The sequence below is a fragment of the Glycine max genome, chromosome 7 (genome assembly GCF_000004515.6).
Source record: "Glycine max cultivar Williams 82 chromosome 7, Glycine_max_v4.0, whole genome shotgun sequence".
NCBI lineage: Eukaryota > Viridiplantae > Streptophyta > Magnoliopsida > Fabales > Fabaceae > Glycine > Glycine max.
In genome coordinates this window covers 13,112,809-13,128,803 of record NC_038243.2, presented here as the reverse complement: position 1 = coordinate 13,128,803, position 15,995 = coordinate 13,112,809, and positions in this window count along the sequence as shown.

Here is a 15,995-nt window from a genome sequence, read left to right as displayed (position 1 = left end):
CAAGGGGAAGTCTGAATTAAACAGCCCGAATACAGTAGCATCCCACATAACCTGCAGCGGCTTCAAAAATATTTGTGGGATAATCAATGTCATCAGATATAGGGGATCATCGACCTCATGATCCGGCCTATCTGCAAGTTTTGCTAGTCCCACAGCTTCCTATTTATCCAACATAGTTAATTAACATGATTTAATTACAGTGAAAAATTCAATTAAAAAAAAAAGCATTTAATGACATTAAAATACCTGTTCTGATAAACGCTTGACGAGATGTGTCGACCAAGCAAGGAAGGTGTTAAGTTCTTACCCCACTAAAATAACCTCGTCAGTGGGTACAAGAATGGGAGCATTTGCATCTTTAACCTCCTCAACACCGACCTTCACTTGATCATGCAACAAAAGGATGTTGTGAACGGTTGTGGATCCCTCATAAACTGTTCCTAGGGTAACCAGGCGGGGAAGATTTTCTTTGATGTACAACCCACATTTGTCTGAGTCACCTGTGTCTAGATAGTTCCCTGAGGGATCAACATTTTGCATTGGTCTCCAAGTACACAATATGAAATTGGTGCAATTAATTTCCCGATAATCAAGTATGTACTTAAAGAACAACTAGAAATGCATTGTACCGAAATTTCATCAAATTAAACAAAATAATGTTAACCTTAACGCATGAATCTACCATAAAAATATCAGTCTCCCCAAACTGTCTAAATGGGAAATTCAAGATTGAATACAATGATTAATGCAAATTGTCCGCAAGAATCATTGCATTCAATATCAAACGGGAATCTAAGGTTCACTCATCATGAACACAATTTGTATAGCATATATCAGTTGTCATTAATGGCACTGAACAAGTAATAAAAACATTAATTGGTAACAAACATTTGTACCTGTTATGATGAGCAACATGGTCCAAAATGAAAGCAACAATCCAATAAATAACTCAATGACCACCTACATCAATCATCATTCTGAAAAATAGATATCAATATGTGACAATGAGTAGGCTTAAAGTATCACAGGACTATTAATTAATTCAAGGAGGGATCTTGTAGTGCATGTTATAGGTGTTAAGAGATGATGCATCTTTTTTTGGGTGGCTGACCCATTTCCTATAGGTGAGTGATGAGGAAAGTGCTGCTTTGGTCTTTTTTGAAATTTTGTATTCTATATGAAGTTGCAGGAACTTGCTGGTGTTTGTAAAAAAGAAAACCTCTTTGCCACAGTTGTTGTTACGAGTAAATTCTATGCATTTAAGAGGAGCAACAACCACCAAATTAACAATACTCATGATTCACAATTTTGGAAGCCACCACTAAATGGTATATTTAAAGCCATGTTTGATGCTTTTGTGTAATTTGGTAAGGGTGTAGGAATGAGAGTGATTATAAGAAATTGTCATAGATAGGTAATGGTTGCTGCAACTTTCTATGAGGCTCAATGTTATCAACCAAAAATTGCATAAGCTCTTCCATTCAGGTGGAGCATTCAAATAGCAAGGCAACTAACTCTTCCTAGAGTAGAGAAATTTTGAGGCTATCTATAGCATGGAACAACAAGGGCAGGAAGTAATGCTCAAATTTATCTAAAATTTGATATGATTGAAGTGAATTATTGAGAAATAGGCAGGATGTTATGTTAAGTCATACTAGAAGGAATATGAAAGTGGTTGTGGCCTAACATTGGATGGTGGTTTTCTTAGTGAGGTCTCCAATCATAAAAGCAATGGTGATCTTGATATCCACAGAGAGAATTAAGCAATATGAAAGTGCAAAAAAGGAAAAGGAAAAAATAGAAAAGAATGCAGTTGTGCAACAGCGATTTGCAGAACCAAAGTCACCCAAATCTACAACTTTGATACTAAGCTGGAATTCTACTTTCCAGACCTGTCCCTAATACTAAGCATGGTGACTATACCCGTTTATGCTAGTCACATTGGGAATCCATACTTTGATTTTCATTTGGTAGTTAATTTTAACAAAATGTTGAGTGTTATCTATACGCTATTTCAATCTACCTACAACTACAAATTATATGTTCATTGCAGGGTGTAAATTATGCTTTTATAATTCCTGTACAACTTAGTAATGTTGGATCGAGTGGCCTCAGAATAATTAAGAAGGGGGGTTGAATTAATTATTCCTAAACCTTTGCTAATTAAAAAAAATTACTCTTTTAAGGCTTTTACTAAATTGTTAAGAGAATGAGGAGTAGAAGAGAAAACTTAACAAAAAGTAAAAGCGGAAATCAAATGCACAACGGAAAGTAAAAGAGTAGGGAAGAAGGAAACAAACACACAAGAATTTTTATACTGGTTCGGCAACAACCCGTGCCTACATCCAGTCCCCAAGCGACCTGCGGTCCTTGAGATTTCTTTCAACCTTGTAAAAATCCTTTTACAAGCAAAGATCCACAAGGGATGTACCCTCCCTTGTTCTCTTTGAACCTAGTGGATGTACCCTCCACTAGAACTGATCCAAAAGAGATGTACCCTCTCTTGTTCTCAGTCAAACCCAAGTAGATGTACCCTCTACTTGTACCACAAAGGATGTACCCTCCAATGTGTTGAGACAAAGATCTCAGGTTGTTAAGCCTTTGATACTTTGTGAATGAGGATACAAAAGAATTCTCAGGCGGTTAGTCCTTTGAACACTTTTGTATTAGGGAATGGGAAGAATCAAAAGAATTCTCAGACTGTGTCGTTTTGAATTCTTTGACAAGGGAGAAGGGAGACACAAAAGAATTCAGGCGGTTAGTCCTTTGTTCTTTTTGGAAAAGGGAGAAGAGAGACACAAAAAGAATTCATGCGGTTAGTCCTTGGCGAATTCTTTTTGGCATAGGGAGAAGAGAATGAAAAGATGAATAGCACAAGTTTTCAAGGTTTGGAAAACCAGAAAACTTCATAAAGCTTTTGGTACAAAGAAGAAGAAGAAATTCAAAGAGAGTCAAGGCTTGTAAAGGATTGTTGAATAAGTGTAAACGTATAAGTATGAAAGAATGAATTGATTTTTAAATGCAAAACAAAGCCTTGCTTTTATACACTCTTCATGTTTGGTCAAGAAGACCATTTAGAAGAGTTATAACAGTTATAACTTTTAGAAAAAAACTTGAAACCAATTTGAAAAAGTCAAAACCTTTTTGAAGAGTTACATCTTTTTGATTTATTCAGAAACAATCACTAGTAATCGATTACCAAATAAGTGTAATTGATTACACAAAGCCTTTATGTGAAAAGATGTGACTCTTCACCTTTGAATTTGAATTTCAACGTTCAAAGGTACTGGTAATCGATTACCAAAGCATTGTAATCGATTACGGCTTTTTGAAAATAATTGGAACATTGTAAATTCAATTTGAAAACTTTTTCAAAAACAATTTTGCTACTGGTAATCGATTACAACAATCTGGTAATTGATTACTAGAGAGTAAAAACTCTTTGGTAAAAGGTTTTGTCAAAAACTCATGTGCTATTCAAAGTTTTGAAAAACTTTTTAATACTTATCTTGATTGATTCTTCTCTTCATTCTTGAATCTTGAGTCTTGAATCTTGATCTTGATTCTTGAGATCTTGAACCTTGAATCTTGATTCTTGACTTTAGACTTTCTTCTTGATTCTTATCTTGAACTCTTGACTTGTTCTTGATTCACTTGAATTGTTCTTTGATTGATCTTTGATTCAGTTGAGTTGTTCTTTGATTGATCTTTGAGCTTTTTGTCATCACCTTTGTCATCATCTTCTGTTATCATCAAAACACCTTTGAATCACTTTTGATTTACCATGAAGCTTTGCTTCTACAATCTCCCCCTTTTTGATGATGACAACTTCTGAAATCAAGAAACACACACACATACTTTTTCCTAGTCGATCACTCACATAAATTTCCATTCTCCCCCTTTGTTTTTGAATTTATGCTTATCTTAAAATTAAGTTGATTACTCATGTGATTTCTTGATTTAATCCATATTTCTCTCCCCCTTTGGCATCAACAAAAATCCAAAGTGCGTAACAAGTTTGAAACATACAAATACAACTAATCATTCACACAACAATCATGGAAAAATATAAACTAATCATACAAGAGAACAGAAAACAATTAAGCAAGATATTTTAACCATTCATCAAACTTAGAAAGTTAAGAAATATAAAAACCATACATAAATGGCATACAAAAGAATAGAACAACAATTAAACAAGATATCTTAACTATTCATCAATCTTAGAAAGATAATACTTCATAGAATGTCATATAATCCAGAAAGTCATTCATAATATTCAAATAAAACATATATCAATAATTAAAAAATATAAAACACAATATCAAATGTAAGTACATACCACTAGTCATATATTATTAAAGTAATTAAGTTTAAAACACACAATCATAAACAACCAAGAGTAAGTCAATATAATCATCATGTTCAGTCATACTAAGCAAGTATTAAAGGAAATACTAAGTGTTCAAATGTCATAAAAACATAGCCAAATACAAGGTTTTTTTAAAAAAATATATATAATTATAATCTAAATCTATTATCAGAGAATCAAAACTTAATTCTAAGTAACAAAAATTAGTTATGAACACGTACATGGTAACTCATTACTTATCTCAATTATTTTAGCATATTAATATAATTTTGACAAAAATATAATCATGTCAAATTATATAAAAATGGATAAATATACAATAAATGTATTCATACAAGAGAGAAAAAACTTATAAAAATCAAACAAGATAATAAATCATCCTCACATTATAATAGAAACATATGTGCATAAATAACAAATAAGTCATAAGTCATCAAAACACAAATCATTTGTCTAATTTAGAAAGAGTCTTTGGTTAGTGGTTTTGTGAAGATGTTTGCAAGTTGGTTTTTAGTATCTATGAATTTTAAGAATACAATTACCTTTTTCCTAAGACTAAGTGCTAATTGACTATCAACACTTACCAAGATGAGTTCTTATTAACATAGATTGTTTCATCACATCAAAATGATTTTATTTGAAATAAAATATAATAATTTTGAAAAACATAAAAAATATTTTGAACAATCAATCAAGTAATTCAAACATATCAGACAAGAATTATACAAGGATTGAAGGATATAGATCACAGGCATTATCAAACATTCAAATTTGTTATAGATAATTTAAAAACTTAGAAAGTTCAAAGAACTCAATCAATCATGTAATCATTATTTTCTCTGAAACCTACATGCTCAATATCTTTATCATGCTCATGCTTGACAACACATTTTTTAGAATAAAAAAGATACTTTATATATGAAAATTCTTATATAAAAATAAATAAATATAATATAATGGATTTTGAAAAACTTTATGAATGAACCTTAAGCAAGTAATTCTCATGTGATATTAAAAAATATGCAAGAATCATACAAGAGATATAAAATCATACATAACCATTCATAAATGACTAATCACATATTACATAAAAAATCATGCATAATTATTTTAAAAATATATATTATCAAAATAATCAACATAACTTTTATATATAAAAAAATCATAATAGCTTTCAAGAACAATCAATCATCAATCATTTCAAATTAATTAAATTTAATTAACAATCAACTAACTATGCATAATACTTTAAAAAATTTCAAATTTCAAATTTTTTAAATTTCAAATTTCAAATTTCAAATATTAAATTTTAACTTCCAACTTCCAATAACTTCCAAATTTTAATTTTGAAACTTCCAATAACTTCCAAATTTTAATTTTCAAACTTCTAAAAAGTTGGACACAATTACAAAAAAAAAAAATAATCATGTATATTGAAATTCTTTTAAATTAAATATAGTTAATTAATCATGATAAATTTTAACATAATCAAATAATTTTGGACTTATCTTCAATTTATAGAACTAAGTCTGTTCTACTGTAATAAATTACACCTAGTGGTAATTGATTACCAGAGAATTTAAATACTAAATTTTAAGTATCAAATAACAATCATCATCACATATCATGGTAATTATTTACTTAATTCAATAATTCTATCATGTCAAAACAAACAAAACATAAGCAATTCAAGCATTAATCAATTCAAACAAAATTCAATTAATCATATATATCAAAAATTAAAACTAAATATAATTAACTAAACATTGTAAACACAATCAAACAATTTCAACAATTATTTTCAATTAGCCACAAAAATAACTTAACTGAAAATACTAATCATACCTTAATTCGTAGAGATGGCTTAGATGTTACCTCTTTTGAGATTTTACTAATATTGTTGTCGCCTTATGTAACATGTCCATTTTTTTGAACATCCACTGTCGATGTACCACTTCTTCCTTACAAATTCTTCTTTGTTGTTTTCATGAGATTTTGTCATGAAACAAAAGTTGACTTGGTCTTCATCATGATCTTGGAATAACCTGTTCCTGAAAACACTTTTGAAAAAACAAAGAATCTAAAGAGGCCATTAATCTTGAAGTTGTTAGACTTTCTACAAGAAACCTGCTCTGATACCACTTGTTGGATCGAGTGGCCTCTGAATAATTAAGAAGGGGGGTTGAATTAATTATTCCTAAACCTTTACTAATTAAAAAAAATTACTCTTTTAAGGCTTTTACTAAATTGTTAAGAGAATGAGGAGTAGAAGAGAAAACTTAACAGAAAGTAAAAGCGGGAATTAAATGCACAGCGGAAAGTAAAAGAGTAGGGACGAAGGAAACAAACACACAAGAATTTTTATATTGGTTCGGCAAAAACCCATGCCTACATCCAGTCCCCAAGCGACCTACGATCCTTGAGATTTCTTTCAACCTTGTAAAAATCCTTTTACAAGCAAAGATCCACAAGGGATGTACCCTCCCTTGTTCTCTTTGAACCTAGTGGAAACTGATCCACAAGAGATGTACCCTCTCTTGTTCTCAGTCAAACCTAAGTAGATGTACCCTCTACTTGTACCACAAAGGATGTACCCTCCAATGTGTTGAGACAAAGATCTCAGGCTGTTAAGCCTTTGATACTTTTTGAATGGGGATACAAAAGAATTCTCAGGCGGTTAGTCCTTTGAACACTTTTTTATTAGGGAATGGGAAGAATCAAAAGAATTCTCAGACTGTGTCGTTTTGAATTCTTTGACAAGGGAGAAGGGAGACACAAAAGAATTCAGGCGGTTAATCCTTTGTTCTTTTGGAAAAGGGAGAAGAGAGACACAAAAATAATTTAGGCGGTTAGTCCTTGGCGAATTCTTTTTGGCAAAGGGAGAAGAGAATGAAAAGATGAATAGCACAAGTTTTCAAGGTTTGGAAAACCAGAAAACTTCATAAAGCTTTTGGTACAAAGAAGAAGAAGAAATTCAAAGAGAGTCAAGGCTTGTAAAGGATTGTTGAATAAGTGTAAAAGTATAAGTATGAAAGAATGAATTGATTTTTAAATGCAAAACAAAGCCTTGCTTTTATAGACTCTTCATGTTTGGTCAAGAAGACCATTTAGAAGAGTTATAACTTTTAGAAAAAACTTAAAACCAATTTGAAAAAGTCAAAACCTTTTTGAAGAGTTACATCTTTTGATTTATTCAGATACAATCACTAGTAATCGATTACCAAATAAGTGTAATCGATTACACAAAACCTTTATGTGAAAAGATGTGACTCTTCACATTTGAATTTGAATTTCAACGTTCAAAGGTACTGGTAATCGATTACCAAAACATTGTAATCGATTACGGCTTTTTGAAAATAATTGGAACATTGTAAATTCAATTTGAAAACTTTTTCAAAAACTATTTTGCTACTGGTAGTCGATTACAAAAATCTGGTAATTGATGACTAGAGAGTAAAAACTCTTTGGTAAAAGGTTTTGTCAAAAACTTATGTGCTATTCAAAGTTTTGAAAAACTTTTTAATACTTATCTTGATTGATTCTTCTCTTCATTCTTGAATCTTGAGTCTTGAATCTTGATCTTGATTCTTGAGATCTTGAACCTTGAATCTTGATTCTTGACTTTAGACTTTCTTCTTGAGTCTTGAATTCTTCTTGATTCTTATCTTGAACTCTTGACTTGTTCTTGATTCACTTGAATTGTTCTTTGATTGATCTTTGATTCACTTGAGTTGTTCTTTGATTGATCTTTGAGCTTTTTGTCATCACCTTTGTCATCATCTTTTGTTATCATCAAAACACCTTTGAATCACTTTTGATTCACCAGGAAGCTTTGCTTCTACAAATAAATTACATCATTCCTGTTGAATTTGTATTCACCAAAACTCTTATTCTATTTATCGCATACTTTATTGATTTTTGGTTTCTAGTTCCTTCTATTTGCAATCTAGACCCTGCTTGAGATTGATCTTGTATGTGGTTGGTACACGCAGTGTCCTTTTACTCTTTCTACCACTTGTTTTGTAATTTTTGTTTAACGAAAGAAAGATCAAGGTGGCTTTAAAGAGAAGAAAATAGATAGAAAAATGAGAAAGGAGGGTGACCGTGGGAGGGAGACAGGGCTGGGGGAGGGAGAAGGCAGAGTAGTTTCAGTATTTTTTATTAAAAAAAGGAGTCAAGAGTTACTTCAACAGTGTATTTCATTGAATGTTGTTCTCACTTCTCACAGCTAAATTCCTGGTTCTTTTAGCAGAGGTTATAAATTAAGTTGCTATGACAGTGTGTGTGACAAGCAAACACTTGAAAGTTATTCTAGTGGGAGTGGGATAGCCCAATACTTCAGCCTAAGACCAAATCATTGCTCACAACAAGAGGAAATTTCAGCACCAAGACAAAGCATGCATCCTTAGCTTAATGGGTCAACTGTGGCTAAACAAAAAACAGAGAAAGCTGATTCAAACCTCCAGGGTTGTAATCTACTCCTGGTATTGAGACACCAATTGCTTCAAATGCTGCCACTACTAGTCACTAGAGCCACTACTAGCTAGGAATTACGATTAAAAACAACGTAACAATGTGCTTTACACATATACATGTATATATAAGCAGTAATAAGAATGTGCTTTACCTAGAGTTGCTATAATCAAACAGCTTCCACAACAAGGCCAATTAGCAGTAGTAAATGATAACCTAAAAATAAAAAGCATATCCCAATTAGCCATGGGCCATACTGCCACAACAACGATATGTATCACATTTTGCAGAAAATAACCTTTGAGAACTAATTAGTAATGACATTAGAAGAACTCAGAGCCAAACCTAGTTCAACTACAGCAAAGCACCCTTGCTTGATTTGGTAGAGACCTTAAATGGTGGTAGAGGTTATGCATGTACCCTTGCTTGAGTGAACTGCACTTGATTTAGTGTCTTAGGCTCCAACTGAATGGGACAAGAAGTGTTCGCCATAACTAACTTATTAATTAATTAATTATACTGACACTGTTGAACTAAGTTTTAGTAAGTTGCGGAGTCCTACCCCTGGCCTACATTACTCTTGGATTTATCCACTTAAGCTAAAGTCCAAAACACTTTTCTCTTGTCTGTCTTTCTCTCTCTAGGTGTATATGACCATTATGGATAATTTTTTAACTTAAAAACAAGTGAAGGTAGTAGTCACATACTAATGTAACAGCCAAATGATATCATCACAACCAAAAGACCCTCAATTAATTGGACATGAGAATATCAAAATTCAAGCATTCAATTAACAAGCACAGATATACAAACACAAGAGAGACATGAAGCACAACGTGGTGATGACATACCTCAAGGGCTATACTCCACGATTGTTAGACAAGTGGCCTCAGATATCTTAAGAAGGAGGGGTTGAATTAAGATATCACAAACTTTTTCTTAATTAAAAAATTCTATTTTGATTTTAACCTAAATCCCAAGATTCTTTTCAAAATGAATTCCTAAATAATTCTGCAAATTAAACTTACTCAATAGAAGCAATAAGCAATAATAAATAAAAGATTTTAAGGGAAGAGAAAATGCAAACTCAGATTTATACTGGTTCGGCCACATCTTTGTGCCTACGTCCAGTCCCCAAGCAACTCGCTTGAGAGTTCCACTATCTTGCAAAAGCCCTTTACAAGTTCTGAACCACACAAGGACAACCCTTCCTTTGTGTTTAGATTGCTTTACAACAAGAGACCCTCGGTCTCTTAATCCCTTTTTCAGAAATAAGATAAAGAGAAGAAGAAATCTCTCTTGAAAAAGATAGATTGAACAATGGAGGACTCAAAATAATTCCTTATTGAATTGCAAGTGTATTGGCCACGAAATTTTTTAAGATGATAAGATAATTTTGCTTTTGAGAGGATAAGACCTTTTTGTTTTGAAAAACTCTAAGCAAATTCGTGTTCCAAGTCACATATAAATAGACCTTTGATGGCCACTAAAAAATCATTTGAACATATGTGACTCTTGGAAATTATTTTCTAAAATTCTCCTCTGGTAATCGATTACAAGATTTGTGTAATTGATTACAGGCTTTAAAATTTGAATCAAAATGTTCAATAATTGCTAGTAATCGATTACCATCCATGTGTAATTGATTACACATTGTAAGATTTGAATTCAAATTTCTAATGACTGTTGTGAATATTTTCAGTTGCTGGTAATCGATTACAATCCTCATGTAATTGATTACATGCCTTCAAAATTATTCAAAATCATTTTAAAAACATTTCAGGAAGTTTTTTGGCCACTGGTAATCGATTACATCCTCTGGTAATCGATTACCAGAGAGTAAATCTCTTATAAAAACATTTTAGCTTAAATTCATTGGCCAAACCTCTTGTTGTTTTAACTTGGAATTCCCTTCCTAAATCACTAGAGATTTTCTTAATGATGTATCTTGAATTTCCTGGATTCTTGTCTTGAATTAAACTTGAGAAGCGCATGATCACATGACATCATCAAAACATCAAAGTCTTTGCTTCTACAATGACCTCTTGTGAATTCGATAGGATAACACTTCAGGGAGAGAGTGGACCCAATCCTTACCACTCTTCTTTTCCCACTCAAGCACAGAATTTTTACAAAAATTCGTATATGGGACAATAGGCAAGGCTCCTGTGATAAAGAAATAAATATCATTTAATTACACAACAAGACACAAAACACGACAAATGCAACAACAAACATCTCATGATGAATAATATCTTTGAAACTGAATTACATTCTATAACCCATGAGATAGTTCATATTTCACTCAGTGAGTAAAACCAAAAGTAGTTTTCATTTTCTGCTATGGCTGCATGTGTGATGTGGACTTCAAATCAATGAAAGAGACTGAAGGAATGTCATGCTTTTTTGTGTTCACTTTTGGGGGTTTAGGGATAATATGTTTGATTCTCATTCACTCCCAACCTATTATTGAACTAACATATAATACCCAAGCCACCTTGAAAAAATATATATGCTGTTAATTTAGCATATCTTCAGGGATAAAAATGATAGTAATTGGTTAAATTCAGAGTTATATGAAATAGTTAGCAGTTTTCCAGGGCTTTATTTGAATTTTCTCTAGCTTCAAGGACCCATGTGATAACATTTAACACTTTCAGGACAAAAAAAGTGACTTACCAAAAAAAAAATTATAACTCAAAGGACATACCAGGTTTTGTTCTAGATATCCTCATAAATTGGGATATTTAAAATTGCAGAGGATACAAAAACACTAACAAGAAATCTTAAAAATCTAACTTAATTCTGCCTATAATTCAATATGATTTGAATTTTTACTATTGATTATTTATTAAAGTACCCTAGTTAAATGAAAGACAAAACTCTACAAAAGTGATCATGTTCTCATTATGTCTTTACTATCAAGTAGTCAACTCAAATTATGATATGTGGATAGCAATAATTCAATATATGGACCACAACTTCTCTATTGTTTGCAATATGTGAAGCAACTAATATATGCTTATAGAATAGGACCAGAACACAAAATTGAGAGATAGACAAAATAGATGCTTTCAAAGAATTTTTGTGACCAGAATCACCTGGAATCAACTGCTAACTTTCTTCAAGGAAGCTCAATTTGGTTTCCAAGATTAGATACCTGAATATGTGTTATAGGAACAAACCTATACAAAGACATGTATAGAAAAAGAAGAAAGTTCATACAAGTTAACTATTTTTCCGTAAAATGCAGTTTGTAACAATGTACATGAAACAGAATGAACATACAAGTTAACTACGCTACCTCAAACAAAATGAAGAACACTACACTACACTACACTATGCTACCCTAGTTTTACAACAGACATTAAGCATTCAAAGAACTACAAAGTGAGCACGACTTGCCTCAATCAAAATGAGAGCCTTTCAGCACCAGTGACCACGACAACAAACGTACCTCAGGTCACTACAAGTTCCCCAATCCTTGCAGTAGAAACCAAAAAAGGTCCTTGGGTTAACCATGAGTTCCCCAAGCTGACCTAAGTATTCAATAGAACAACAAAGCTTTGACAAAACGTACCTAGGTAAGGTGGCGATGGAAAAGAAAAAGAGAGATGTCACGGTCTTCAACGTGGTGGAGAAGAACAAGCTTAGACGCAGAACAAGACAGGTTAGACGGAGAAGAAGAAAGTGCGGGCAAAATAGGTCACGCCTGATATAATTTAAAATGTAAGTCCAACATCGATTTTCAATAAAAAAAAAAAAACCTATGTTAACAAAATGATGTTAACGTTAACATCGGTTTTCTTCAAGAAACCGATGTTAACTTATCATACGTTAACATCGGTTTTCAGAAAACCAATGTTAACCTCGGTTTTCTTCAAAACCGATGTTAAAGAACTTACGTTAACATCTGTTCTTCTAAAACCAATGTTAACTAATTAATGTTAACATCGATTTTCCAAGAACCGATGTTAACGTCACTTTGTTAACATCGGATTTTCAAAAAATCGATGTTAAAGGATACACATTATTTACAATTATGCCACCGCATTTATCATATCATCGGTTTTATCAAAAACCGATGTTAATATGCCGATGTTAAATTTGCTTTTTGTAGTAGTGAGACTTTCCTCCGAACTCTCATATTTTTTTTATTATATGTTCATTTTGCCTTGGGAAAATAACATACAACCTCAGTAGTTTTTCAACAAGACTTTCATCACCTAACCAATCATCAAGGCCAAAAATGGGCTTTATAACTGATATGATCAATTTTTGTTTAAAGTCATAATTTTTGGAAATAAATATGTATGGTCAAGATCTAATTCATCATATTATCAATTCAAGAAAAGAATTATTCTTTGTTTTATTATCATATTTATTATTTTATTAAATTGTTAATTTGATAAGTTCTTGATTAAAATTAGAGACTTGCTATCATGATAAAACTATAATAATGAGAAATAAGTCATTTATAACTTTAATCTAAATTATTCTTGATCGTAGGATTATTGTGAATATGATATCAATAATCTGGATAGATCAATATACAATATATATGTAATGGTCTTTATTAGATAAAAATCATTACATTAATAGATCTCATTTATTAAATTGCATATATAGATGATGTATACATGGATGTCATCATTGAACTGACTCAATTGACAATTCCTTATAGTTAATATTACCCTGATTTGTCAATAGGAAGCTTTCAAGAAGAAATATAATAGTTTTCTTTAACATGAGATTATCATAGTAATTAACAAGTTATTTATTATATTTTAGTTTTGGACACCTAATGCCTTAGGGAACTAGTTCAATGAATATTGAATATGATTAAGTACTTGTAGAATGAATGATTAATCAAGAAAGAATCCATCAACCCTAAGTAATGAGTTTGAGATCTATGATAGAATTAAGACCTTGCTTGGCTAGAACAATTGAATGAAAGAAACAAAGAGTTTCTTAAGTCATTCATTGATTAAATATAATGTGTTAACTTATTAGAGTTTGACAGTAATACTATACTCTAGAGTTAACCTTGAGCTATAAATGATGGCAAGAAATATTACATTATTCTTCTATTGGTTCTTAAAGGTAAAATATGTTACTTCATGTTATCCGGACGTTAAGGAATGTTGCTAGACACATACCTTGATTAGTAAATTAATTATGACTAATTTACTACAGGTTTAGTATTGAACAATGTCACACACAAACAAGTGTTTCAATCTTTGTAAAAGAAAATAATTTATTTGATAATTAAATTAGAGAATTTAATTTAATCAAATAAACATTTTAGTGGAATATTATTATATTCTTTGCTAGCACCAAGAATATAATTAATATAAACAAAGAATATTATTTTATAAATGTGGAAGTTGTCGATAAAATAAGAATAAGATTCTATTACTACATATGAGGATTAGATTATATTATTAGTTATTGTAATTATTCATGTGATTATTTGAGAATTATCTTTACCTTATATTAGAAAGCTTCTTAAGATAAAAAGATATGAGATAGTTTTTTTTCCTTTATTTTCGAATATAAAGATTAAGGGATATGAAATTATTCTAAATAAAATCTCTCCTTTTTGAAAATGCCCAAATCCATATTTCTTTAACATTATAAATAAAACATCTATCTAAGGGTAAAGGGCACAAAAAATATATAAAAAAGTTTAAGTCTAGTTTTAAATCTAAAAAGTAGAAAGAGAGTTTGCTCTTGATAACAAAGATTGGTCTCTCGATGTGTGGATACACGTAGAAGAGTCTTCACATTATTGCTTCAAAAGCTCATCAACTGATATTGAAAACACTTCTATAGAACTATCAATAATCACCATCAAAATTCAACTGCATGCACTGTGTTATAGGAAAACAAAGATTCATAAAAAAATCATGAGGGAACGTGAATTTGGCTTGAGCTATATTATCAATAAATATAAATATACACTCAATTTCTATATAATAAATTATTTTCTATGACATCCTATTTCGTGTCTTGTCCAACAAATGTGGATACACGTTATCATTACTCACGTATTTTCTCATTGATATTTTTCAAGTCAAATTTCAGTTTCATGGTTGGTAAAAACTTTGTATTGTATCAATATTTAAGACAATTGCAGTGAAAGAGAAAGATCCACATCAATAAATATGAGGTTATTTGCTTCAATATAGCTCAAGCAAAATTAAACTTATCGAAGCTAGCTTGTCAGATTTTTGGCACATCGATGCGTCGTTGGAATAATGACTTCCTTATTTGGTTACAATAAGATTAATTTGAATTGAGCATTTACATATTTGTAATAAATATGTGCCTTACTTGGTCATTAATATGAAAGCTACTCTTTTTAATTTCCACTTGGTGCAAAAATTGTCGCACGAAAATGGTGAGTGTCATTTATTCAGTGAACATGGTGAGTCCATGGGGAAGGAAGGAATGAAGAAGGAAGAAGGAAGAGATTGTAAGTTCAAATCTCCTAACTAACATTTCTAATAAAACTAATAAATTAAGATTTATCCATAAATACAAATATCATGATCTGTCTCATGGAATTGTTCAAGGGAGAGAAATCAATGCAGCCAAAAGTGTCTTTTGGAACTGAACACATGTTTTGCTACAACTTAGTAATGAAATATGGATACCTCACATTAGAACACTATTACAAAAAAAAGTATTTAACATCGGTTAAAAAAACCATTTAACATCGGTTTTGAAACTGATGCTATATCTAACGATGTTGAAAGTCAAACACTTTCAATATCAGTTTTAAAACCGATGTGAAAAACACATTTTTATATTGGTTGTTCCTAAAATTGATGAAGTGTGCCAAAATTTGTAAGTCTACCAATTACCACAGTGGTTGTGGTTTTAACCGATGTAGAAAGACATTTTTCTTAAAATATGGCTATAAAAATAGCACGAGGGGAAAACCATAGAAATGATAAAATTGAGGAGGAAACTTTATCTATTCTACTAATCACTTTAAACAACATACTTTTAGCTAAATGTTCCTAAACCTTCATGATTCTATGTACTACATTAGTGAAGAACAATCATTGCCTCATTATTTTTAGTAGAAGATAAATTTATAAGAAACCAAGGATAAGATATCCTATTAGAGAAAGATAAAAGC